The sequence below is a fragment of the Symphalangus syndactylus genome, chromosome 6 (assembly GCF_028878055.3).
Source record: "Symphalangus syndactylus isolate Jambi chromosome 6, NHGRI_mSymSyn1-v2.1_pri, whole genome shotgun sequence".
Classification (NCBI taxonomy): domain Eukaryota; kingdom Metazoa; phylum Chordata; class Mammalia; order Primates; family Hylobatidae; genus Symphalangus; species Symphalangus syndactylus.
Window position 1 is genome coordinate 11129181 of NC_072428.2, and position 25500 is coordinate 11154680.

At 51.3% G+C, this 25500-nt stretch overlaps 1 protein-coding gene and 1 pseudogene across 1 annotated transcript in view; one reads left to right on the forward strand and one right to left on the reverse strand.

The window, feature by feature from the left end:
* CHST1 (carbohydrate sulfotransferase 1) overlaps nt 1-25500 on the forward strand; it is a 112144-nt gene that overhangs the window by 64066 nt on the left and 22578 nt on the right. The gene's annotated exons all lie outside the window — the stretch shown is intronic.
* Nucleotides 8423-11999, reverse strand: LOC129484188 (DNA damage-regulated autophagy modulator protein 1-like; annotated as a pseudogene).

Here is a 25500-nt window from a genome sequence, read left to right on the forward strand (position 1 = left end):
TAATTAATATATCCATCACTGTAAACATTTATAATTTATTTGTGACGAGAATATTAAAAATCCTCTCTTCTAGTTATCTTGAAAAATACAATGCATTATTGTTAGCTATAGTCACCGTACTGTGTAATAGAACACCAGAACTTATTTTTCCTAACTGTAACTTTATACTTTGTTGATCAATCTCTCTTCGTATACCTCTCCCCCACCTCCCCTAATGGTTACTCTGATAACCATCATTCTACTCCCCATTTCTATGAAGTCAAGTTTTTTAGATTCCACATAGGAATGAGATCATGCAGTATTTGTCTTTCTGTGCCTTGCTTATATCACTTAGCATAATGACCTCCAGGATCATCTATGTTACCGTAAATGGCAGGATTTCATCCTGTTATATGGCCAAGTGTAAGGAATCTCACCTCCTGGCCAGGGTCTAAAGAAGAAAAAGAAAAGGAAAGATGAACCTGCAGATTTTAGTTTTGACACACCAACCTTGAGCAAGAGCCCACCAACTTCGGCCCAATACCCACCCTCTCTGCCTTCATGAAGTGGGTTTAGCTTGGAGCCTTGGTAGGGAAGCAAGCTGAGGAGATAGGAGGACAAGGTGTGGGGTGGGGCTGGGTCACAGGTGGAGTGTCTGCAACACCCTCATTAGGATAGAGAAGAATTTTTTCTTACCTGGAACATGGGTTAGGGCAATAGAGAGAGAGAGGGAGAGAGGCAGAGAGAGAGAGGGGGATCAAAAAGAGAATTGCAAATATTTGGAGGCTGATATCTGTGCACCCAACAAGGTGAGGAGAGGCCACATCCTCAAGGGCACGTCTTTGTCCTGAGAAATTAGGTTCTGAACGCAGTGGAGCTCCTGAGGCTCTTTCAATTAGGTGGCAGGGTAGGGTAGGGTTGGTCAAGGTTCACAGGGTTTAGAGGTTCACAGGTGTCTTAGAGGACCCTGCAGCCATCTAGGCAAGATTTGGTTTGCCTAAAGAGGTTAGGGTTTAGAGGGTTTGAACAGCTGGCAGCTATAGGAAAGGGAGGGGGTAATGGACCTGAATGGCAAAAGTCAACCTGATTTTTAAAAATTGCGCTATCTTCCTCTATTGAGCCGTTCATCTGCCTCTCTTAATCCAAGTCATAGAAGCATAGAGCTGGAAGAGGACCTAGAGATCATGTGACCCAAACCCCTTTCTGTTACACATTTAGGGAAAACTGAGGCCCAGTGGAGGGACATGCCTCAGCCTCATGAGGCACAGGATGAATCTAGAGGTTAAATCTATCTGCCTATGGCTTTGTATCTGAGGGTTACCTCCTTTCCAGTTCCTGAAAACGAGTGAGGGTCCCATAGGTGGGAGGGAGTCCAAGTTAGGCCTGGGCATGGGAAGTGGGGAGTTTGATGCTGACCTAAGTCACTGACCTTGCAATGCTATGAAGGTGTCCCCGTGATGCTGCTGCTAAGAATGAGATCCAGACTCCATTTTAAAAGGTCACTTTTCTAGAAAGCCCCCATAGCACTTTAGCTCTGTATAAGGAATAGCAATGAAAAATACGAGTTTGAGCTTGTAAAATGACCACCTAGAAACGCAAACTGAGATCTGTTAGAAACTTCCTGAAAAGCAATCTAGGAATTGAAACATGATGGCTAACTGCCCCAAGCTAGAAGAGCCAAGAATTTCAAAGGGATACCTTAGCACCTGTCATGGCAGACTTAGCTTTGGAAAATAAATTCTGAAAGCTAGGTGACCAACGGCAATTGAAGGTACCTGAAATAGTGCTTGGGATGCAAAAACAAATCCAGGCTAGTGTGTGGTTTGTGATGTTAGAAATATTTGTTTTTTGGTGTTGTAAAGAAATAGTACTTGAACATAAATTTAATTTTTTAGTAAGGCCGTTTTTATTTTTTGTAGAAACGGTATATTTGTCAGTAGTTTTGTCATGAGAGTATACTGAACAAAGGAGACAGGGTCATTTATAACCTGACATGTCCACCTTACTGCTGTGTCTGGTTTTTATTGGCTGGAACAGGACTTTATATTTTGTATTTGTTTTGATTGGTTAGTAACTTAGAACTTTTTAAAAGAGGCAAAGGCAGAGGAGAACAAAAGAAGGAGGAAGTAACTTGTGGAAAGTCTAGAAGGGTAAAAACACATTTAAATAAGGAAGAGAAACAGGCTATGAACTAATATTTGTTTGGACTAGTATAAGTATGTCAGGGCAAATATTTAGGCTAAACTGTGGGAGCTAAGAACATAAATTATATTGATTTTTTTATTACGGCTAGCAGATATTTAAGAGCATTAGCACGGGTCTTTGAATAAATTTTGTTTCTAAGAGAAGTTACTATTTATTCCTAATTAGATGAGGAGGAAAGTCTTTGAAGACAAAACTCTATTTTACTTTTTATAGTGAGGATTCCAAATACCTCACAAGGTATAAGGCATGTGCAAACATAACTCTTAGAATCCCTGGAGAAGGGCGCTGGCCCACCCAATGGTTTAGTTTCTTGACTACTGTAATTATGTATCCATAATGCATGTTATAGGAAAGGAAAAGAGGTAACCAGGCCCTGGACTATAATACTCTAGGTGCGTGTTCAACATCTGACATGTTTCTTAATAGCAAAGGCCTTGGACACGCTGTAGACTGCTTACTTCTGCTTTAACCTGTTTTACCCTAGGTGTTCCCACCATGCTAGAACATGTCAAAGAGAAGGGAAGCTGGTCCCAGTCTAGGCCATGCAGATTTCAGAAGTTGTGTTTGAGTTGACATCTGTGGGAAAAAAAGCAGACAATAGATTTGGGGTTAAAGAACCTGAATTGGACACTGCAGTCATCATCAGCTGGGTTATATTGCTAGACTTCAGTTTTCTCATTTGTCAAACAAGACATTTTTGAAACGAGAGCTACTTCTGCTTCATGGTCATTTTATAATGAAATGCAAAGGCCCTGCGGTCTGGGATTGATATGGTGTTTGGTAGGTGAACACAAAGACTCAGAAGCAATGTTAGAGAGGGAGGGCTCAGGAAAGGAGTCTGGCTGGGGAAGTCGTCCCCTGTATCCTCCTGTATTTGCCGAATTGCGGTGTTTATCTCTTTGCCAAGAGGGGAGATTTTTGTCTAGTTGGTTGTAACTTGTTCTCTTGACACTGTGGAGGGCATTATACTCTCAGGTGTACTAACTGCATTTTTTATCATCATAATGGGTTTCTTTCTTTTTAAATGGACTCTCCTTGCTGTGCTCCTGCATGGTTTTGGTGGTAACTGTTTTCTGCTTAGTGAGTGGGTAGCCCTCCTGCCTCACTCTTAGTCTCCCGCCACCCCTGGGAGTGAGGTGGGGTAGGGGGTTGGAGCATGGGATGGGGCAGTATTTCCCTTCTGGCAGGCTGGCTGCCACAGTCATTTGTAAGGCGTGCCAGCTAGCAGCTACCACCAGGAGACTGGTCAGACCTGCAGGAGGGAGCAGGCAGTGTTGCTTGGGGTGCCAGCCATCCCTGAGCTCCCAGGCGGAACACATTATTTATCTACCCTCAAGCCCTTCCCCATGGGATCCCAGCCATTGTCTTCTGCACAAACCCCTGCTCGCTGCCCCAGGCACTGTAACTCTGTGGCGAGTCAACCAACATCAGCACTCTCAATGTCTTTCTCTTTCTCATATTCGGGTCCCTGGTTACCTTGTTGATCAAAATAGTTGTTTTCCTGTCTGTCTGGCAAAAAGGCAGAAAACACTTTCCTCCAGCCCTAAACGTGGTCATATCCAGAAATGCTTGCAAGATACCTTTTTCACTTTCAGTGCTAGCCTAACAATTCCTCTCTCCATTAATATAAGTTCCCACTTGAACAGAGCCACATCTCATAGCACACTCCGACGTCTGCCTTTTGTCAAGTTGCTTCTGTATCTGTCATTGCATTTAGCCCTCCAGCTAAAGGCCACCAGAAACACACTTGAGCTGAACAAAGTTGGTTTATTGGCCATTGCAACAAAGGATAAACGCACCTCATGAGGAACATGGAGAGTGTTGGCAGAAGGGTGTTAGAAAGGACCTCTTATAGGATTTGAGTTTGGTTAGGTGATTTTGGGACTCAAGGACTCAAGGAAGCAGGCCTTTGCTGTGAATTGCATGCTGTTGGGAAAAGGGAAGAAATGTGTCTTAATACGTTTCATCCGGAAGGCAGGAGGAACGGAGCGAGGCGAAGGCCATAATTGGTAAAGAAGCTGCAGTCACTCGTATTAGCCAGGATCAGAGGATGTCTGGTCATTTTTGTGACTTGGAGAACACTGAGGGCTAACTGAGAGTGCCAAGTCAGTCCCTGGCAGGGGCTGCTTTTCTCTTCCCCAGTGATCCCTTTTGGCCAAGGGCAAAGCCAAGCTGCAAACCATGAAACTGTGATATTCAGGCCTTCACCATTGCCAGCATTTTGCTGATTAGGAGGTTGTTGAGAGACTGCAGTCTGTCGTTGGATGAGTTAGTCTCTCCTGCTCCTTTTGTGGCAGGGTGAGTTTTTTAATCTTCTGATGTGACAAAAGCTGCACAGTAGCATTAAAGACTCTGAATAGAAGACACCAGCCAGCTGCAACACAGGCAGTGACCACAAACAAAGATTGCTATTGGTTCTTATAACAGGCCCTGAAGATAGGAGCCTGGATTATCAACTCCAGACAATGAAAATGTGTCCCAAATCCAGCTGATCTTTTTCTAGAGATCCAGGTGGCTTTTTCTTTTAGCCTACTTACAGACTGTTCTACTTGAGTCTGCAGTGTCTATATGGCTGCAGCAAGAAAGGTTTGCTGTAGTGTAAATTCCCCTCAGCTAACTAAGACCAAATTAAGGACCATATGATCACCCCTGACAACTGTGGCTTATGCATATACATTTAAACTGGCTGGTTTGGCTTCCAGAGCCAGAAGTTGCATAATTGATGTTGTCTCAGTAGGGAGAAGGAGAAGTTTTGGACCATCTCTTCTGGCTGAAGGATCCCTACCGTGGGAATTGCAGTTTGTACACTGTGCACGAAGAAAGAGTTGGTTGTCCTCTTTGACAGTTCTCAGGTAGCCTCTGCTCACCTCTTTTTGAAAGTTTCTGGACATTCTTTTCAGGGAACATGATCTACTAGAGGAGTGGTAATTTTAAATATCTGAAAGTCTCTAAAAATTGTCCTGAAAACAGGAAAAGTTAGTGTATGGTAGGTGGGTATGAGTCTGATGGCCACAAAAGAAGTAGATTCTCAGTGGGGCAAAGACTATGTGACTATGTTGGGAATGTCATTTATTGCAACATGAAGGATCCAGTTTTTATTATCCCTTCATGGTGGGAAGCTTTCCTGAGTGGAGTTAAACACTTTCTGTGAAACAGTCAGAAGGGAAGAAATTGTCATTACAGCAAGACTATTTCTTTTTTTTTTTTCTAAAAATACATACAGACAAAAAGATGCATATCAAACATATTCGGAAGGTTGCACATGGGGAGACGGGGAATAGAAATGGGGGGTGGGAATGAAAGAAAATAAATGAGAGAGGGACTTTGTATGGATCAATGATAATAATTCAATCCTCTGTGTCTTTGACAAAGAAGAAGGAGAAGGAAGAGGAAGAAAAAGAAAGTGGGATAAAGGATCAGAAAGGGAGGAAAATAGAAAAAATTAGAGTATGACTGCATTTTTTGTTTTGTTGTTTTGTTGTTGCTAGGTTGGTTGGTTTGTTTTTTGTATTTTTCATATGCTTCGCCATGTTGGCCAGGCTGGTCTCGAACTCCTAGCCTCAAAATGATCAACCCGCCTCGGCCTCCCAGAGTGCCGGGACTACAGGTGTGAGCCACCACGTCCAGCCCCCACACTGCGTCTGGCCTCCGTGGTAGATGTCCCAGATGGGGCAGCCGGGCAGAGGCACTCCTCAGATCCCAGACGGGGCGGCGGGGCACAGGCTCACCTCACTTCCCAGATGATGGGCGGCCGGGCAGAGGCGCTCCTCACATCCCAGATGGGGCGGCCAGACAGAGGCGCTCCTCACTTCCCAGACGGGGCGGCTTAGCAGAGGTGCTCCTCACTTCCTAGACGGGGTGGCAGCCGGGCAGAGGCTCTCCTCACATCCCAGACGATGGGCAGCCGGGCAGAAGTGCTCCTCACATCCCAGACGGGGCGGCCGGACAGAGACTTTCCTCACCTCCCAGATGGGCTTGCCAGGCAGAGACTCTCCTCACTTCCCAGAAGGGGCGGCTGGGCAGAGGCGCTCCTCACTTCCCAGACAGGGCGGCCAGGCAGAGGTGCTACTCACATCCTAGACGGGGCGGCCAGGCAGAAGCCCTCCTCAAATCCCAAACGGGGCGGCCGGGCAGAGATGCTCCTAACTTCCCAGACGGGGTGACTAGGCAGAGACGCTCCTCACTTCCCAGACGGGGCAGTGGCGGGGCAGAGGCGCTCCTCACATCCCAGATGGGGCTGCCAGGCAGAGGGACTCCTCACTTCCTAGACGGGGCCGCCAGGCAGGGACGCTCCTCACTTCCCAGACAGGGCGGCCGGGCGGAGACGCTCCTCACTTCCTAGATGGGGCGGCGGGCAGAGGTGCTCCTCACTTCCTAGACGGGGTGGCAGCCGGGCAGAGGCTCTCCTCACATCCCAGACGATGGGCAGCCGGGCAGAAGTGCTCCTCACATCCCAGACGGGGCGGCCGGACAGAGACTTTCCTCACCTCCCAGATGGGCTTGCCAGGCAGAGACTCTCCTCACTTCCCAGAAGGGGCGGCTGGGCAGAGGCGCTGCTCACTTCCCAGACAGGGCGGCCAGGCAGAGGTGCTACTCACATCCTAGACGGGGCGGCCAGGCAGAAGCGCTCCTCAAATCCCAGACGGGGCGGCCGGGCAGAGATGCTCCTAACTTCCCAGACAGGGTGACTAGGCAGAGACGCTCCTCACTTCCCAGACGGGGCGGCGGCGGGGCAGAGGCGCTCCTCACATCCCAGATGGGGCTGCCAGGCAGAGGGACTCCTCACTTCCTAGACGGGGCCGCCAGGCAGGGACGCTCCTCACTTCCCAGACAGGGCGGCCGGGCGGAGACGCTCCTCACTTCCTAGATGGGGCGGCGGGCAGAGGTGCTCCTCACTTCCTAGACGGGGTGGCAGCCGGGCAGAGGCTCTCCTCACATCCCAGACGATGGGCAGCCGGGCAGAAGTGCTCCTCACATCCCAGACGGGGCGGCTCGACAGAGACTTTCCTCACCTCCCAGATGGGCTTGCCAGGCAGAGACTCTCCTCACTTCCCAGAAGGGGCGGCCGGGCAGAGGCGCTCCTCACTTCCCAGACAGGGCGGCCAGGCAGAGGTGCTCCTCACTTCCTAGACGGGGTGGCAGCCGGGCAGAGGCGCTCCTCACATCCCAGACGATGGGCAGCCGGGCAGAAGTGCTCCTCACATCCCAGACGGGGCGGCTCGACAGAGACTTTCCTCACCTCCCAGATGGGCTTGCCAGGCAGAGACTCTCCTCACTTCCCAGAAGGGGCGGCCGGGCACAGGCGCTCCTCACATCCCAGATGATGGGCGGCCGGGCAGAGGTGCTCCTCACTTCCTAGACGGGGTGGCAGCCGGGCAGAGGCTCTCCTCACATCCCAGACGATGGGCAGCCGGGCAGAAGTGCTCCTCACATCCCAGACGGGGCGGCCGGACAGAGACTTTCCTCACCTCCCAGATGGGCTTGCCAGGCAGAGACTCTCCTCACTTCCCAGAAGGGGCGGCTGGGCAGAGGCGCTCCTCACTTCTCAGACAGGGCGGCCAGGCAGAGGTGCTACTCACATCCTAGACGGGGCGGCCAGGCAGAAGCGCTCCTCAAATCCCAGACGGGGCGGCCGGGCAGAGATGCTCCTAACTTCCCAGACGGGGTGACTAGGCAGAGACGCTCCTCACTTCCCAGACGGGGCGGCGGCGGGGCAGAGGCGCTCCTCACATCCCAGATGGGGCGGCCAGGCAGAGGGACTCCTCACTTCCTAGACGGGGCCGCCAGGCAGGGACGCTCCTCACTTCCCAGACAGGGCGGCCGGGCGGAGACGCTCCTCACTTCCTAGATGGGGCGGCCGGGCAGAGGTGCTCCTCACTTCCTAGATGGGGTGGCAGCCGGGCAGAGGCTCTCCTCACATCCCAGACGATGGGCAGCCGGGCAGAAGTGCTCCTCACATCCCAGGCGGGGCGGCCGGACAGAGACTTTCCTCACCTCCCAGATGGGCTTGCCAGGCAGAGACTCTCCTCACTTCCCAGAAGGGGCGGCCGGGCAGAGGCGCTCCTCACTTCCCAGACAGGGCGGCCAGGCAGAGGTGCTCCTCACTTCCTAGACGGGGTGGCAGCTGGGCAGAGGCGCTCCTCACATCCCAGACGATGGGCGGCCGGGCAGAGACGCTCCTCACTTCCTAGACGGGGCAGCCGGGCAGAGGCGCTCCTCATATCCCAGACAGGGCGGCCAGGGAGAGACGCTCCTCACTTCGCAGACGGGGTGGCCGGGCAGAGGCGCTCCTCACTTCCCAGACAATCGGCGGCTGGGCAGGAAGGAAGGAAGGAAGGAAGGAGGGAGGGAGGGAGGCAGGGAGGGAGGGAGGGAGGAAGGAAGGAAGGAAGGAAGGAAGGAAGGAAGGAAGACTATTAGGAACTCTTAACGAAATTCAAGTCCTGGATGTGCTGCAGATGCATCCCAATAATCAGGGTGGCCTCAATACCCTGTCTGTCCTCTGTTGCACTTTTAGAAATGGCCTGCGACATTCACTGAGTGAGATGGAATTCTTCTTCAAATATCCTCATTGATTTCTGCGGATACCCTTTGGGTGACACTCTGGAAATCTTGGATGAAATTTTGGAAGTAGAAAATAAAACCAAGGCCACGGTCCATTCACAGATCGCACTCACTAGGTGATACACACAATCCTTTTCTCTTGTATTCCACTCCAGCTTGGTTATGGAAATTCGTGAAGCACAGACAATCATGGGGATGACAGCTGCGCAAGAAACGGCAGCGATGAACATCCGTACGTGGCATGTCGAGAGACTGTTCCACTCGGGATATTACTTGTAAGATAGGATGGACTGTAGAAGCGTGTACACGACACCACAGACAAAGGCCAAAAGAGCGCCCGCGTCATGAACCACTGGCACAGCTAACTCCTCAAAATCGGCGGCAAGGCACATTCCGAAACATGCCACCAATCCAAGCACTAAAGACACCAAGTTAAAAACAGGAGTGCTGAAAGAGCAGGTTTGATTTTGCTTCCCTATGATTTTATATCTTGTGTACACCGTGGCTGCACCAAGAAATGCAGAGAAGTTTATCATCAATCCAAAAATACCACTCTCTGGAGGTGGTGTTCCTGTATCACGGATGTAGGGGAGGAAGGGGTTGACGTGCCCGGACAGCACGGCGACCATGTAGGAGATAATGAAGGCTGCTGACGACCAGGTCACCAAGAGGCAGGGGACGAAAGCCATTCCCCTCAGGAAGCACAGCATCGCGCCGCCGACGGAGTGCTGCGTCCAGCGGGGCCGGGCGCCAGGTTGCTCCGGGCTGCCTGGAGGCGGCGGCCGGGCGCTGACTGTCACGGACGGTGGGAGGGGAGGCTCCGCGAGGGCCGGGGCAGGCCAAGCCCCGGAGGGAGGGGAAGGGCGAGGAGCGGAGCGAGGCTGCTGGCGGCGAGGCTGCCGGCCAGAGTGGGTGGGGCGCGGGCTGCCCGGGCTTGTTGCGAAACGAGTGAAGTCACAAAGCGGCCCGGCAGAGTCGGAGGCGCGCGGCGACCTCCCAGCGGACGCTACGCTGGAGCCCGCGGAGGGGACGCGGGGGTCGGGTTCCTTTCACTTTTGGTTCGGACGCCCGGCAGGGGCCGGGTTGGGAGCGGGCGGGCGGCGTGGGGTCACTGGCGAGGACGCCCGCTCTGGCATTCCCACCCTGGCCCTACCGCGCTGGCCGGACTACTTCCAATATGAGTTTCCATTTCTGATGGGCCAAGTTTTGCTGATAGGGTTGTAAATAACCTAAACAGAAGTATATTCTTGACATGGGGCCGAAGTCCAATTTTTTAAAAAAATTTAAGTTTCGGATTAATTATAGGAGGGAAACAGGACTTTTAGAAGGAACGCTCCCTTCTAAAATATTTAAAGGAATAGTTATTAAATGTTTGCTGTCAGTCAAACACAGAGCAGTAGCTATGGGCTGAGACAAACACGTTGGAGAATTATTTTTTCTTCAGGGGCAGAAGACCTCAGGAGGTCAAAAATAACAGGATCAAGATGAGGGAGGTAGGGTAAGAAATCCTCTAGTTAGATGATGGAGAGTGTCAAAGTACAACAATAGATAGGATTGGTGGCAAAGAGGAAAAGGGTGCTGAAGCATCGAAATTAATCTCATTGCATAGTTTTGGGTAGAGAATGTCCAATTCTGTAGTTGGCGGCTTGTCTGTTGTCTTAGCTAAGCAGAAGCTGTCCTTGTCTGCAGACAGCTTTTTGTTGCTGTTGTTGAGAATTTGTAAAAATCGTATTTGAAGTTTTCCAGTGGAATGGAATGCCTGGTAGTTAGGTGATGTCTGTCTGCAATGGGAAGCCCGAACACAAGGCTCAGCACCTTAGTGTTTTTCTGCTGTGTTAGTTGTTGACAGTGCCTGGTAAGGGCTTTTGGGTCTCGAAGGCTGTCTTTGTCTAGATATCAGAACACCAGAACATCTAACCTCCGGGCTTTCAGGTGGCACAGAAGCTGCTTAAGTGGAGCCTAGCAGAGGTGACGACACAATAGTCTCAGATGTGTGTACTGTTACTGAGTCCAAGGTCCCGCTTCCAGGCAGCAAAGGCTTTAGCTGAACCTTGCTAGAACTTCTGTCTCTCTTAACCCCCTCTCCCCTACGTGACTGTAGTGGAACAAAGTTGGGATTACTCACTCACTTCCTGGGAAATGTGGGGCATCTTGACATGCTTTTGCTTTCTCCTATGTCCTCCTTGACTGCACTGGAAGCTCTGTGGAGGCTGAGCCTATGTCTAGTGCTGCTCCTTGAGTTTAGTGTTGCACCTGATTTAGAGTGGGTGGCGGAGGAGCTCAGACAGTGCCCTTGAAATCGTCAGCTGGACAAGGCCTGGAGGGATTTTAACCTTTTAAAGAGGGACTGGTTTCCTAGGAGAGCCAAGGCACATGTCACTCCTTTCTCTAGAGGCCAAAGAGGCCAAAGGAAAAAGGCATAGGAAGAAATGAACACAGACTCATCTATGGGAAAAATGAGGCTGAGGACTCCTGAGAGAGCAAATCCCAAACTAGAACCCTCCTTCCTGTGGTTTTCTAAGAATGGGAAGTTGAACTCCTATACCTGGACTGAGTTGGGAACATGCAACTACATGGGGTGGGAACTTCTAGAGACACAGTGAAGGCCCCGAGAAGGAAGGAGAGTCATAGTGCTGCCTTTTCCTGAACAATCGATGTTATAAGAAGAATCATTACAGTTCTCTCACCTGTTTTTCTTGCTCCCCCCTCCCCCCATCTTCCTTTTCTTCCATAAGAAGGGGTGGGATGGAGACAGGGTGGGAGCAAGGAGGAGAATGGTTAGGCGGGGGAATGAGGCACGGGGCAGGGAGTGGGGTCTGGGGCTAGTGGGAGAGGGCCTCGGGCAATAATCCTGCAAGATCCCTGAGCCTGTACTGATCCTCCCTTACCTTCCAAAGATCCGGGCAAGCAAAAATTGAAGGTCACGGTCCCCTGGCCTGAGAGGACTACACTCCCCCAACCCTGGAAGACACTCACCAAGCCCGCAGGCTCCATTCTCTCCCCGGGCAATAGTCTCTCTCCTCTCCGACTTCTCTCCCTCCAAATCCATCTTCATTAGTAACTATAAACGTCAGAATCGGAGCCTTTGGAAGGCTGTGCCTAGATAAATAATGCTTTTCATATTTAATTTATGAGTAGTTCTGCAGCCTCTTTGGGGTGTGCTGGGTTAATTAAGAGCTGAATTAGAAGAAGCCGCCTCTCCCCAAGGAGACTCAATTAAAGTCTTTCTGACAAGAAAAGGAAAAGGAAAAGAAAAAGGAAAAGATGGTCAAAGAAGGAGGTCCACTGGGGAAAGTGTCCCTTCATTATGACCTTTAACTAGGGCTGGCTGGAGGGGAGCTCAGGGCGCTGTAGTTTAGCTTTTCCTTCCCTTTTTGTCTGGAGCGTCCCCCAGTCTCTGAATCAGGCAGTTCAAGTTAGTGGGAGGTGCAGGATACTGACCATGGTGAGCCAGGGCAGCTTTTCTGGCTGGCAAGGGGTTAACGCTCTCCGCCTCTCACCCCTGTAGCCTGGAAACTAGTCTGGAGCTGCTGGGAGTGGGATGTGGTTCTGGGGAGATGATGCCAGCCTCAGGCCAGGCTCACGGCTCTGAAATTCAAACCCCCATTCCAAGTGCTTCTATCCCCAAACTCAGCCCCCTTTGCTGGGGCTGAGCAGGTGAGGGCTTCTTGGCTTGTGTATCCTGAGCATTTCATGGGCAGTCAATGAGATTCGCCTTCCCATGGGAGAGATTTTTCTCTTCCTCTGCCTTCCACTGGGAAGGCTGGGGCCCTGCTGCCAGGAGAGGCTGCTGTGGCAAGGGGTAGGGGGAGAAGGCTCCGCCCTGTTGGGGCTGCATCCCATCCCGCTGCATCCCATCCCGTTCTCCCACCCCCCAACCCACACACACTTCAGGAGATCAGACTGCAGAACTTGAACAATGTGGTCTGCCCCTCCTCTTTATAGCCGAGGAGGCCAAGAACCTAAAGGGGGAAAGCAACATGGCCAAGGTCCTAGAGTGAGTTGGTTCAGAGATGGGGCCAGAATTCTAGGCTGCTGCCACCAACACACTCAAATGTGCATGTGTGTACAAACACATACATCTCTAATCCAACAGCCCCCGTATGCTCCTATGGGGAGAGACGCACCCACTGCATCACGAGCTGACTCGCTGTCCCTTGTTCATGCTCACCCATAAGGCAAGAGCCTCTCCACACACCTGGAGACCCTGTTACGTACATTGTTGTCACACAGAGTCTGTACACTTGCAGAGTGATAGATTCTGTCAGCACCTGCTATGTCCCCAGACAGAATCACTAAGTGCCAGACGATCTCAGGTTGTCTCCTGACCTCATTGCCACGTGCTTACCCTCCTCACATAAGCCGGGGGCTGGGAAGCAGTATCGCTGCTGAACATGAATGTGCACATGTACACACACACACACACACACACAGCACAGGGCTCAAGTGCTCAAGTCCAGACTGCTCTTTTGTTGTACAGAAAGGATAGAGCACTCTTTATGACTGTCCCTCAGCATCCCAAGCAGTAATTGTAGACTGCAGCAAGTCTACAATGAACTTTCTTATTCTTGTGAAAAATAGCGAAAGTGACCTGCATGGTGTCAGAGGGAAGCCCTCAGCGGAAGCAGGTGCAGGATGTCCCTCTAATCCGTGGGACTCTTGATTGAGAGGGGGCTGCTTGCTCCCTCATCCATCAAACTAGCCTTTATGACATCCTGTACTTTGAGGACCTGTTTCCCTCAAAGGGATCCTACAGCAACCCAGGCTGAAACCTGGCCTCTCCCTCTTTTTTTTTTTTTTTTTTTTTTTTTTTTTTTGAGACGGAATCTCACTCTGTCACCCTCCCGGGTTCACGCCATTCTTCTGCCTCAGCCTCTCCGAGTAGCTGGGACTACAGGCGCCCGCCACCACGCCCGGCTAATTTTTTGTATTTTTAGTAGAGACGGGGTTTCACCGTGGTCTCGATCTCCTGACCTCGTGATCCGCCCGCCTCGGCCTCCCAAAGTGCTGGGATTACAAGCGTGAGCCACTGCGCCTGGCCAGCCTCTCCCTCTTTACCCTTGGTCACCTTCTGCATCCTGTAGGAAGGGGCTGAGGCCTAAGTAGAAGGGGCAGAAATTCTTGTGGGGAAGGGAGCTTTTCCCATTCTCTTTCTGCATGCACCTTGTTTCTGATTTTTGGCTCATCTCTAGTTTCATAGCCAAATTCATGCCCGTGGACAGATTTGGCTACTTTGGCTAGCCCCACAGAGCTTCTCCTGGAGCAGTTTTGTCCTTCCCCTTTGACACCTTTCAGATATTCACCTGGACAGATCCCCTGGGGTGATGGGCTGCCCAAAGCAGTGTGGGGGCCTTCAGTTCTGACTTCAGGGCTGGGTGGGCCTTGGGGGTCATCTTGCCCAACCCCCTCATGCATGGAAGAAAAGAGAGACTTGGCTGGTGCCACACAGCAGGTCCAGGGCAGACCAGACTGAGACCCAGGGCCCTGGGCACCATCAGCATCTTCTTTCTGCCACTATGCTCCACACATCATAGGGCTTTCTCTGCCATTGCCTTTGCTTTTCTGCCATTGCTTCATCTTTATCTTTCATAGGTGGATCTTGCTTTATACAATGGATAAGTTCTTTTAAAAGTTATTTGTAAAGAGAGCTTTTGTACATCAAATCGTGTTGTGGAATATGTTGTCTTTTCAAGGGGGGGTTGCCTTTTATGCCCCTTGGTTTACAGAGCTGTAGTTTAAAAGGGGTCTATGTATTTGCTTTGATCCTCAAAAGAATCCTGGGAGACGGCAGTTGGGCAGCACAGGTTTCATTATTGAGATGAGGACATGGAGGCCCAGAGAGACAAAGTGCCTCCCGAGAGAGTGGAAGAGCTAAGTCTTAGCCCTGTCTACCCTACTCGATCACCGAATCCCACATGAGACTAAAAACTCAGTTTGGAAACTGGATCGCCTTGGTCTAGTTCTCTATTTTCCAAGGCATGTTCCCTAGCACACTGGTCCTGAGAAACCCACTGTGATGAAAGGGTTCCTTGGTCACATAAGGCTGGGCTGCGCTGCATGCTCTGCCTCCCTTTTGGAGATTCACCGTGCGTATTAGCACATTAAAGGCCCTGGGAAGTCTGCTATGGAAATCTGCTTAACTCTGCTTTTCCCAAACTTATTGGACCGCAGAACCCTTTATTCCTGGTGACTTGTTCTGTGGAACACACAGTGGGAAACATTGATCTCAGCGGGAAACATTGATCTCAGCGGGAAACATTGATCTAGTTTGTTTTCTGTGTTAGTCTGGATTTTTGCCCTCTTAGGTTGAAGTGAGGGCTGCTAACACCCATCTTCCTGCCACCCCCAGGCTTCTCTCCCTCTCTCCCCTGGGCATCCACAGTTTCCCTTACGCCCCAGGGCACAAGAATCTGTAGTTGTTTTCTCTGGCTCCTTAAGCAGAAGGGACAAGAGTAGGGAGGGCTCATGGTGAGGTTGGGCAGAGTGACCTGGACAAACTTAGTAGGCTAAGCGACACAAGACCAAGTGATACTGGAGCATGGAGAGGAAGTGGAGCCTGTACACACATGGAGGAGAGGCCCGGGTCAAGTCCACTGGCCCTGGTTGTCTGTTTGGGGTCTCTGGTTCCACCCATGGATCCCAGCACCCCCATGGCCTCCTTGCTCCTGCACACCCTCCCAGTGTCCGCCATCATTCTCTTTGGAGCCATTACCTCATGTTTCAGGGGATGTCCCCTCATCCCACTACCATTCTTCTGGCTGCCTGGATTTTTGTCTTTCACTTCTCTCTTGAAGGAACCTGGCTGAGGTTCTGTGAGAAGCTAGGCCTTCCCGGCACCTCCTCTCTTTTTGAGTACACTGTCTGCACCCTCCACCTGGGGTGAGGCCCATCTATCGTGTTGGGTTCTTCGAGGCTCTGTTCAGGGTCGACGGTGATGGTACCTTACTCATAGTAGGGCCTTCCAGGCACCTACTGGATGAAGGGGGCAGTGCTCACTTTGTGCCCTCTCACAGTGTAGCCTCCAGAAGTGCCCCCAGTACTGACAATGCCATCTGTCCTTAGAGTGGAGGACAGGATGGGTTGCCCATCTTTTTCCACGCACTCTTTATGTGCCTCCTAAAGGCCAAACAGCCCTCATTGACCTGTTAGCCCTTAAAGTCAACCAGGGCACCGAAGGCTTCTTAAGGCAACGTCTGCCTGGGCCCTTCCCTGGTGGCCCACTGTTGGCTTTTTGAAGCCAAGGGCAGGAGTTTCCTTTCCCCTGATGACTTATGATGGTCTGTTTCCTCCCAGCCTAGTGCCTTCACAGCCCCGTAGCCTGTCTTCTAAATCCTCGGCCTGGCCATTCATTACAACGTGTAAGGGGGCAGCAAAGTGTTCTAGATGTGAGGTCAGACCGTTTGGCCTTGGGGAAGTCATGTTTTGTCTCTCTGAGCCCCAGGTTATGAATCCTTCAAATAGGGAGACCAGTGCCTTCCTCATAGGGATCTAGTGAGGGTGAAATGCAGTCATAGATCCAAAAATACTTTATAAACTTTAATAAAATGCATGCAGCTTGTCAATTCCCCCACCTGAGAGTGGAGGAACCCACCTTCCAGGGTGTCAGTGCAAATGAAATGACGGCACTTAGCCCATAACAGGTGCTTGGTAAAAGAGAATTTCTTTCCATCGTGGTTACAAAATCTTCCTCCCACTTGATGTCAGTTACTAGAATACCTGGGTCTCAGACACATCGGCCTCTGACCTGAGTTAACCTCAAGCTTCTGCGCATCTTTGCCCAAAAGCATAATAAGATTCCCTCCCTGTTTCTGTCCTTCCAAAGCAAGAAATGATTTCATTACCTCCAGCGTGGTGCCTGCCGCATAATCAGTGATTTGTATGCTTCCCTGCCCCCTAGGACAATGGCCTCCATGGAGGAGGGATTGGGACCCTTTGCTGAGTGCTTCCTGTGTGTTGAATGAATGAGTGATCCAGCGAAGAAACCAGTGTCTGCTTTGTAAACTAAAAGTAAAATCCTAAGCTCCCCAACTGACTGAACGGACCCCTGCCTTGGCCAAGGGGGTCCCTAGAAAAACCTTACAACTTTGTTCCTCACCATGACAGGACAGGAGGTCAGACACATCTGGTCGTATCCCCCTCCTTTTCAAACTTAGACACAACAACTGACAAGCATTAATGTGAAAATAGAGATCGTAAGACTGACAGGATCATTTTGGAAATAATATACCAAATTATAAACAGGACCCCAGGCAAGGGTAAGTCACACACTATCCATACTTAAAGAACAAACTATGTTCTAACGGCCACGAGGTTTTTTTCTCTAGCAGCTAAACAAGCACTGGCCTCGAGATAAGCAATATTACGACAATTACAGCTCATCACAGTTCACGGATGTTGATTGCCTGAGCCCCTATTCCACCATCCATAGCCACAGCTTTGATTGGACAAGAGGCTGATTTTGGTAACATTCTCCTGATAAGTTGGCCACTGACCATGTACCGACTCTGGTCAGTTTACAGAGATTGTGCATTCACGCAACTTTGTGTCCTGAAAAGACCCTCTGACCTATAGGGCCTAATGGTAATACACTTCCATATTAAATCTCCCCCCCAATGCAAATAGAGGTCACTTGTAATATACATGTTTGTTCAATACACATGTGTCAGGGCCACTTTCATGAATACTCACAGCTCTTCCTCTTCCTGCAAACTGATGAATGTTTATGTTCAGCCAACCCTTTGAGCATAAAACTCCTACCCCAACCTCTCCTTCTTTGAAATACCTGTCTCTGGTCTTGGCTGGAGGCTGTGCTTCCGAGCCCGTGGGACGGCCACCTTGCAGTTGTAACCCTTTACAAGAAATAAAGTCACCTTCTCCTTTTCCAAATTTATAGCTCTTGTTATTGTTATTATATATTTTTAATGAACAGTTTTCTACCTGACACCTTCTCAATCTGTCACTCGTGGGACTCTCAGAGCCATACCCAAGGCTCTTCTCAGGGAAGCAGCCTGCGGACCTGCAGGCCCAGCGGGGTTTTTCTCGAGCCTTCTTCCTGCCTCACAGCCAAGTCTCACTGTCTGGGCCCTGTCCTCCCTCCCTCCCCGCCACCTCCTGCTAGAGTCTGTTTCTGTGCACAGGATGTGGCTCGAGGTCAGCACAGGGCAGCCAGCCCCCTCTGCAGGCAGCCCTTGGAGGTAAGGGCAAGGCAGTAGACTCACTGTAAGTTGGGGCCTCGGTGGGGCAGGGCCACTCACGTTGGCATTTGGATCTGCACCTTTTCTCTGTCCCTGAAGAGAAAGGGCTGGCAGGCGGCATGGTGAGTAACCAGACAGGCTTTTTTGCAGCCCTGTGTACAAGGTTTCATCCCTAGGACAGGGAGAGTCTCTCCCCATCCAAGGCTCCGGCTGAGGTCCTCTCTACAAAGGACAAAGGCTGGTGTTTGCTTTCCCATCATGCATGGGAGGGTTGGCGGGATGAGGCCAGAGCTCAGGTTCCTGGTGCCTGGCTTCAGGGTCCATTGGAAGATTTCTCTTGCTGGGTCACATTGACCTTGCACTGCGTGGTCACCTCCGCGATTCACTTGGTGGCTGCTTAGTGACCACCTACTATGAGGAGCCCGGCCCTGAACCAGTCCCCGGGCTTAAGAGATGAGTGAACCAGAACTCTGATTTCAAGGAGCTCTCGATCTAGTGGGAGAGGCAGGTGTGTAAACATATAAAGACACAAAACGGAGGTGGGCGGGGTGTAAAAAGCGAGGGGATGGATTCCATTTTCACTGGAGGCAAAGCGGGAGAGGCACAACTGGAATGAGATGCCAAAGCTGAGTAGCTGCTCAGCAACAGAGGAGCTTGAGATGGGGACAGCAGGCCTCAGTGGCTCCTCTAAAATGGATGGCAACAGCCCAGACTGCGGTACCTGGGGTGACATCAGGCGGGGTAGCCTGGGCCACCTTGAGAAAAGCGGTGGCCCAACAGCCCCACAGCCTTGACCAAGGGGGAGTCCTGTGGTGACGTCAGCGTTAGCCCAGCAGAAGGACTGGTGCCAGGGCCACCTCTGAAAGCCACAGGCATCAAGTCAGTGTCAAAATGGCAGGTGGAGGGTGGGGCTTACAAAGGGTTTGTGCAGACTGTAGGGCTGCTTAGCATGTTAAATGGCACTTTGTCTGGGTTTGGTCTTCTGGGGAATTGTTGACCCATCAGCAGCCACTGAGGTCACTGTGCTGCCCCAGGGCGTGGGGATGGGGGCAGATCAGAAAGGAGGTCACCATGCCCTGCCTCGAAGGCGTGTGCCCGGAGAGCTCCCCCTCCTCCCTGCAGGAGGGGGGCCTACAGTGAAGGGGCCAGGGGATTGTTGAGGGAGTGGTGAGAGCTGGCATTAGCTGAAAGACTCTGGGAACTTCCCTCCAGCTTGGAGCGGGTCCTGTACTCTGGCACCATGCGGAGATGCTGACAATTCCCTCTGCATGCCCTTAACATTTTCCCACTTGTCAGAGTTCACTTATTTTCATTTATTCCTTTCTGTGAGACACATTCGAAACAAGCGCCCGTACTTGTGGGGCTGTAGGATGTGTTTGTGTCCACCCCTGGCTTTGATGAGCCCTCTGATTTCTTTCCAGCCTGTCTGAGCACCTCCTCTCTCTGCTCACTCCTGCTGAGGCCAACCCTATCCCTCATCTGCTGCCTGCAGCTCTCCCTGGAGGCCAAAGTCTCCTCTCTCCGCCAGTGTCCTCCAGTCTCCACCTCTGGCTCCAAAGGCTTTGCACATCTCCAAGCAAGACCTGGAGTGCCCTTCCAGGAACCCGGGATTTTTCTGTTTCTTTTTTGTTTTTTTTGTTTTCCAAGTTTGAGCAGAGGTATCACTGGTTGGCAGAGGGAGTCAATAATTGTGGGAACAGGGGCAGGAGCTGGCAGAGGGACCCTTCACAGTTGGCCTTGAAACCATAATAATAAAATAATAGCTAGTGGTGGGGTGCGGTGGCTCACGCCTGTAATCCCAGCACTTTGGGAGGCCAAGATGGGTGGATCGTTTGAGGTCAGAAGTTCGAGACCAGCCTGGCCAACATGGTGAAACCCTGTCTTTACTAAAAATACAAAAGTTAGCTGGGTGTGGTGGTATACACCTGTAATCCCAGCTATTCAGGAGGCTGAGGAAGGAGAATCGCTTGAACCCAGGAGGCGGAGGTTGCAGTGAGCCGAGATGGTGCCATTGCACTCTCGCCTGGGCAACAGAGCAAAACTCCGTCTAAAAAAAATTAAAAAATAAATAAAACAAAATAAAATAATAGCTAGTGTTTATTTAGTATCTGCCACGTGCGTGTTACTTTCTTAGAGGCTTTATTTACACATTTGTCGCCCTTGCTCCTCTGAAGTACGTGCTATTACCTCCCCCATATCACCCCCATTTAAACCAGGCCCAGAGCGGGGGTGAGAAGAGCCAGTTGCTTCCCTCTTCCTTGTTAGGGGCTCCTCTTCCCCAAGGAGAGGGACTCTAAAGGTGAGCTAGGGCGCCCCTCTGCCTCCAGCCAGATTGACTTGGAAATCCATGTAGCAGGCCCAGGCCTTGGGTAAAAGCTGCTCCTCCTTCGGAAGGTCCTGGGTACCTTTCTCCACGTCACAGTCAGAAGGTTGCTCCTGTGGTCTAACTGAAACCCTTCTGTATTAGGGTTCTCTAGAGGGACAGAACTAATAGGACAGATGCATATATCAAGAGGAGTTTATTAGGAGGGTTGACTCACACAATCAGAGGGTGAAGTCCCGCAATAGGCCATCTGCAAGCTGAGGAGCAAGGAAGCCAGTCCAAGTCCCAAACCCTCAAAAGTAGGGAAGCCGATAGTGCAGCCTTCAGTCTGTGGTCGAAGGCCTGAGAGGCGCTGGCAAAGCACTGGTGTAAGTCCAAGAGTGCAAGAGCTGAGGAGCTTGGAGTCTAATGTTTGAGGACAGGAAGCATTCAGCACAGGAGAAAGATGGAGGCCGGAAGACTTAGCCAGTCTAGTCTTTCCACGGTCTTCTGTCTGCTTTTATTCTAGTCTCGCTGGCAGCTGATTAGATTGTGCCCACCCGGATTGAGGGTGTGTCTGCCTCTCCCAGTGACTCAAATGTTAAAGGGTGTTTGGCAACACCCTCACAGACACGCCCAGGAACAATACTTTGCATCCTTCAATCCAATCAAGTTGACACTCAATATTAACCATCACAGCTTCCTACTCCCAACATATCCCTGGATTAGAGGGAATGTCAGTCATGCCTGCTCTCCTGAACTTGGGCAGTGGAGGGTGGGGTGGGGGGCAGCATTTTCTCTGTTATTGGGTCATTGACTTAGGTCCCCACCTGTTCAGTGGGTTGAAGAAGGTGTCTGCAACACAAAGATCTCTCTCATTTAAATACTCTTCCTTTGGGTCTTAGGCCCCTGATATTCTCCCTCTGCCCCGGGAGCTAGACCCCAGGCCAGGGGCTCTCCATCCCTCCCTCCACCCTCACTTGCCGGCTGGCCATCAGTCGCCACTCTTTGACTGTCCTTACCACTATTGCCCGAGAAGTGGGGCAGGAAGCCAGTGAGGCACCCAGCCACCCTGGAATGTGCCTCTTTGCTGTTTCCACAGCCTGGCCCAGGCCTCTTCAGGCTGCGGTTGGAAGGCTTTGCCCTTTAAAAAGATGTCTTTCTGTTAGAGAGTGAAAAAGAGTTTATCATTAATGTGAAGAGACCCTGTAGGACAGATGTGTTCTGGGACCACTTGGAAAATAGTTGAGTAATAATAGTTGAATGATTTTGGAGATAGGCAGAGAGAACTCGCCCCCAGGGAAGACTTTTCTGGAATGCCTAGGAGATGGGCTGGTTGGTGTCCTCCAACCTTCCAGAGTCCTCATTTTCTTCTCAGGCTCTGCAGGATGCTCAGGTCCAGTGAGAACCTGGCAGAGGTGGGGCACTCAGTGGTGCTTGTTGGATGGATGAGTTATAGGGCTATTTTAGGGTATGCGGAGACTCTAGTCATCCCAGAGAAGGGCCTGTTTATAGTTTGCACCTGCCATGGAAGGACCCTGGGTGGTGAGGAGTTTCTTACCTCCACAAAAGGAGCTGGGCCTGGCCAGGTGCAGCCAGTGACCTGGAAAGGTGTCCTGTGGGGTGGGGACGTATTAAGTGGCCAAAGGACTGCTGAAGAGCAGCCGGTCCCAGGCATTGGGACTCTGGGCTTCCATTCTAGCTCTGAGCCAGCTGCCTTCTCTGAGCCTCGGTGTGCTCACCTGCAGAACAGAGATGTTACTGTCTATCTCACCTCCCTGCCTCCTCCCTGACTGCCCTGTGGGTGACAGGAGCAGTTGATGGGACACTCAAAGTGGACCAGTGCCAGGGGACTTGGGGTCTGCAGGGGATTCCCTTTGTGAGTAGAACAAATCCCTTCCTCTAGGTCTCTGGGTATTTGGTTCCTCCTTGGTTCTGGCATTTGTCGTGTGGCCTGGTTCCTTACTTTCTGGCCTGTCTGCCCCACCCCTGCCCACCCCCACCGCACTGGCCTGGGAGCTCCTTCACAGCAGGGGCAGCTGCTTGTGTATCGTCACCTCTCCCACATCCACCATGAGACCCAGACATAGAGGTGACCCTTCATGTTGGCCGAGTGGGGGCTGCAGAGGGCAATGAGACACCACCCCAGGGAGCGAGGGAGGCAGGTACTGCTGCCACCACAGAGTCCACAGAGAGTGCAGGCGTGGATGTCCACAGGGTCTGCACAGATACGGCTCAGAGAGGTTCGGTGATTTGCTCAAAGCAGCTCAGTTTCACCCCAGGGAATTCTGGTGTGATAAGGAAAGCCAGGTAGGTGATGGTGATACACTGCACTGAACCCCGGCCCTCCCAAACTCCCGTTATTATTATTATTATTTTCATGGTCACTCTTGGATACCTGGAGATGGCCCCTTGGCGCCAGGAGCTTTACAGCCCCTCAGCCCTAAGACCTGCAATAAAATTCCCAAATCCTTCAACATCCTGGGCCCCCCTTGGCCTGTCAACACCCTTCTTGACAACTCACAGGCAGGGAGGAGCCCAGGAGGGACCTGGGGCCCCAGCTGGGGCAGGGCCTTCCTCTCGATCACCTCCTTCTGGAAGGCTGTGCCCAAGCAGCACTTTGTAAACTGCTCTAAAGCTCTGCTTAGATCATGGTTCTCAGTGGTGGTGAGTGTTTCTCTTTCAGATTCACCTACTCTGCTACAGGCTCAGGACTTAGGGTCATCAGCATCTCATTCCCTGGCACAATAATCCCAACAGGTGGGTGTCACTGTTTTCATTTTGTAGATGAGAAAATGGAGGCACAATGAGATGAAGTTATTTGTCTGAGGTCTGGTGGCCAGGAAATGGCAGAACTGGGATTTGAACCCAGGACTGTAAACCAAGCTGGCTCTTTTTGAGAAGCCACAGGCTCAGCTGTGGTCAGCTAAAGCCTTGGATTCCTCTAGTAGGCTGCCTCTCGCTGCACTCACTGCCTGACAGTTGATTTTCTGTATGCCTCTGGACCTGGGATCTTCCTCATGACAAGGCCTGGGCTGGGTTTGGCTGCTGACCCATGGAGGGAGCCTGGGAGGCAGTGACAATAAGGTGGAGACCACTGGGCTGCATGGGGACCCGGGGAGTCACCCTGAGCTGGAAGGTCCCAGTGAGTTGTCAGCCACTCTGTGGCACTCACTGCGTTCAGGAGCCAGTGGGGCACTTGGCTCTCGAGGTTAGCATCTTCTTGAGGGCTCTAGCTCTGGCCCAGCCGCCTGGCTCTCAGACAGCAGTGGGTTCTGGAGGGTCCATGGTGGAGACCAGCCGTGAACTTTTCCCAGCTGGACAGCCACAACCAGGTGCAGTTTGGTTGGGTCTGAGGAAGGGACATGGGCTGGAAAGGAGTGGGACGAGTGGAGAGGCCATTTGCTTTGGAATTAAGTGCATTGAAGCAATTGATATAATGGCTTTGGAATCGGCAACTCAGGCACTGTTTTATTGTTTGTTTTAATTTCACTTAATTTTTGAATAAGTAATACACTCCCATGGGTTAAGACAAAGGGTATATCGTGGAAAGTCTTCCTCCTGCCTCTGTCTCAGCCAGTGGCTGCTCTTCCAGAGGAAGCGTGGTTTCTCTGTGTCTGTCTGGAGATAATCTACATGCACAAGCAGGTATATATAGACGGTATTTTAAAATATGCGTTTGCAGGGCTGGGCATGGTGGTTCATGCCTGTAATCACAGCATTTTGGGCGGCTGAGGTGGGAGGATTGCTTGAGCTCGAGTTTGAGACCAGCCTGGGCAACATGGCAAAGCCACATCTCACCAAAAACAAAAAAGAAAAACAAACAAACAAAAAAGCTCAGCTATTCGGGAGGCTGAAATGGGAGGAATGGGAGGAGTAACTTGAATAACTTGATCCCGGGATGTTGAGGCTTCAGTGAGCTGTGATCTCACGACTGCATTCCAGCCCGGGTGACAGACAGACCCTGTCTCAAAATAAATAAATAAATAAATAAATAAATAAATAAATAAATAGATAAATAGATAAAATATGTGTTTGCATATTGCTCTTTTTCATTAAATAGTGTATCTTGGAGATGCATATTAGCATACAAAGAGCTTCCTCATTAACCAGGGCTGGGTAATATTTAATTCAATTGATGCGACATCATTTTTATTTTATTTTTTACTGAAATGCAATTTACAGACAACAAAATGGACAACTCTTCAGTGGACAGCACAATGAACGTTTGCATAAGTATGCACCCATGGGACCGCCACCCAAATAAAACTAGAGGATATCACCGCCAAGATGTTCCTATTATCCTGACTTCTATGACCCTACCTCGGTTTCCTTAGCTTGAAAATGGGGCTTCTATTGGGACTGACTCACAGGGCTGTTGTGAGGATAATGCAAGTACCCAGTACCGTGCCCGGCACATGGGATAGATACCTGCATGAATATCATGAAATCCCTGGTTGCTACTCTTCCTCCTGCCTCTGTTTGGGCTCTCTAGTTACCTCCAGTTCCCCTCTGTCTCTTACACACACACACACACACACACACACACACACTCACTCTCACTCACACACCGTCTAGCCACGGAGATTGACCAAGAGGGTCATTGTGTGAAGCCCAGGCTGAGTGAATGGCCCCATTGTTCCTGGGCTGAGTTCCCAGAGCCGCCCGTGTGGCATTGACCAGGGCTGGGCTGTCTAGTGGGAGGTGCCCATGGGCTCCTGACCAAGGGCTGACCACACCTGGCGGGGACACCCACTCCCCCTCCTTCCACAGAGGGAGGAGGGAAAGAGCACCAGTTGAGGCTGGGGCTGGGCAGGGTGCCTGAGGACACCTCCCATTCTCCAAGCTGTCCACTGGCTCCTGAATGCCAGGGGCTGGGACCGCCTGCAGATGGTGCACTTGGAGCAGAGAGGCTGGGGGCAGAGCAGGAATGGGGACTAGGTGAGAGAAAGGAAGTGAAATCAGATGCACTGATCTCCCCTTCTCTCCCCTCCTAGGATGAATGAGTATGGGCAGCCCGAGGGCCCCGTGGAAGCAGCCTGCAGGGGAACCACCTGGAAGCAGGCCCCCCTCCCAGGGAGCCCAGGCTCCAGAACCACTCCCCAGGAGGCAGGACCTGTGGTGGCCTCTGCAGGCCAGACTCTCCAGATGCGGGAGTTCTGTGTACTGGTATCACACGTTATCTGTCCAGCCCACTGAGCTTCTGCAGGATTCCTGAGAGGTGAGGCCTCAAGGACAGCCCTGGCATCTCTCTCC